We start from the raw sequence: 2420 nt of genomic DNA on the forward strand, positions 1-2420 counted from the left end.
CCCGAAATCCGTTGCTCTATGGACGTCCAATCGATGTAATAATGCTGTCTGGGTTTATCTATGATAAATGCATTTGTACCAACAGGTCGATCATAAGAAACCTCTGATCCGTCACTTAACGCCAACTTTTCCAAGTCACTGTCGAGTTAGAACCATGCTAGAACTACTTCGATAAGTGTCTCACAAGTGCCACTCATGATACAAGGAATATAAGGTATGATTGAAAGCGGTCCAAAACTCGTCCGCCTGTGCGCATGACGTCACTGTGAGAGTTATTCGCGTTTAAACTACATTGCTATACCGGTAAAAAGATACTTTTTTAAAGATATGTCGCATGATTTAGGTTTTTGAAAGCGCTGTGACGGGGAGAAACGGTTCTTAATCAAATATGTACGAGGAAAAACGTTTAATACTTTATAAACATGTTAAATTACCTATAATACTATACGTTCTATCAGCGCATACACCAACTTATACTATTTTACTAAGGTTAAAATCATAAATCCTTGAAAGGAACGAAATATTTCTTAAAATATTGTGAGAATTACTGAGCAGTGTAAGTATAGTGGTATTTTGAGCAGTGGTACAACTCAATTGCAGTTTATTTGACTTTTCGATATTTTTCGTTTGGTTGGTTTTCCAGTGTCCCTTAACGCATTGTTTAAATTCTTGATTCTAAAGTACATTCTGGATCTCAAAAATAGACGTTTGACCTGCTCATCGCAATTAACATGATTAGAGCGATTAATCATATCCTGTAAATAGTGTAACTATTCTAATGGTTTCTCCATTAACACTGTTGAATACGGCTTCTAATTTTTATATTTCGCTTACTAGCTCGGCTGAAGGTTTTCATAAGCCACCCTCGGAGAGTTGGTCCGTCCACGTAATGTAAAGTGCTTTCTACTGAAGATAGGTTTAGCTTCTTACATATAAATCCATTTATATGTTCTAAAGCATCATATTTTAACTGACTTGTATCATCTGGTAAATTATCTTCTTCAGTCTCCACTGGAACGGGTTGTACTTCTACCAATGACGCAAAACAATTAGCACTTAGCAAAGCTTCTCCAACATTTGGTAATAAATTGTCTCTTATTTGATCATCTTCAGTATTGCCTTCTTCCGTAATAGATCCTTTATTTCTGCCAAGAATATTTGCTTCTCAGTCGCTATTTAAATTCCAAAATGTCTGGATGATCATACAAGCCTCCAATTCGTCGTATTACTCCAAAAAAAAATTCTAATTTGTCTTGATTTAACTTATATGTCAAAACGTAGCGAAGTCCAAAGCGTTCCTTTAAGTCTAAATATAAATTTTTTAGCGCATTGTTAGTTTGTATTATACGTAAAATTAAGTATAGTTTGTTATCACTACATTTAAATTTGTTCCAAAAACCTTTTTGGAATGGCATCATAGACGTTTTTCCTTTTACTTTCATTCTACTCATAATATTTGACATTTCCTCCAGTATACCATTTTGTAGGTCCAAATGGAGCCCATAGGCGTGTACCCTTTCTTTTGTGTCTGAATGTGGCACTCTCAGATTGAGACAATCAAACCAGTCGTTAACCTACCAAAAAATGAAAAAATAAGTTTAAGTCAAATTCTTACCAATTTAAAAAACTTAGCGCACTATATCCAGGACTCATTCTCTCCAAAATAACCTATTGTTCCACATCTTTTAATAGACTGGGACATGCATGGAAAAAAAGCTTAGCTACAAACTTAACTTTTTGCCTTTGAGGCCCCTCGACCTTTAATAATTGTGGATTTATTTGATGACTTATCTTTAAATCTGACTCAGATGTCAGCTCTAGTACTTTAAGAATTGTAGTTTTATCTATATTACAATCATAAATTATAAATCCATAATCTAAAAAATTTTTTCTCGTCAATTTTAAGAGGTGCGGAACGTCAGCAAACACATAAACTTTATGGTTGTTTGTGGGACTCATAAACCATGGTTCTGTGAAAGTAATATTCAAGTTTTTATGAAGACCCCTATTACTGCCGCCTAGGTCGCTGACGATGGCACAAACATAGAATCCGGCTTCCTCTACTGCTTTAATTATGTGAAATATCAACGGTTTGTCCATTTTTCTTAAAATCATTAATTATAAATCCATAATCTTAAAAATTATTTCTGGTCAATTTTAAGAGGTGAGAATTTTCAGCAAACACATAAACTGTATGGTTGTTTGTGGGACTCATAAACCATGGTTCTGTGAAACAGTGTTGGGCAAAAATTTATTTTTATTAAAAAAATAAAAAATCACTGATTTATTTAAATTAATCAAAAAAATCATGATTTTTAGCTGTTTTAAAGTCATTGCAATTATTGCCGAGAAGATCCAAGGTAAGTTGAACCAATTCGGTTGAATTGAACCGAACATTTTCGACGGAAAATTCTTGTCGC

The 2420-nt window shown here is 34.0% G+C and overlaps 1 long non-coding RNA gene across 1 annotated transcript; it reads right to left on the reverse strand.

The window, feature by feature from the left end:
- Positions 1-391: 391 nt before the first annotated feature.
- On the reverse strand, positions 392-2414 carry LOC109542371. The gene is made up of 2 exons (XR_002172421.2): positions 1400-2414; positions 392-1298 (listed from the first exon to the last, which is right to left on the reverse strand). It is a non-coding gene; the product is annotated as an uncharacterized LOC109542371 (long non-coding RNA).
- Between the last annotated feature and the right edge of the window lie 6 nt (positions 2415-2420).

Source organism: Dendroctonus ponderosae, unplaced genomic scaffold, assembly GCF_020466585.1.
Source record: "Dendroctonus ponderosae isolate FM_Combo_2020 unplaced genomic scaffold, Dpon_F_20191213v2 Dpon_F_20191213_7, whole genome shotgun sequence".
Classification (NCBI taxonomy): Eukaryota; Metazoa; Arthropoda; class Insecta; order Coleoptera; family Curculionidae; genus Dendroctonus; species Dendroctonus ponderosae.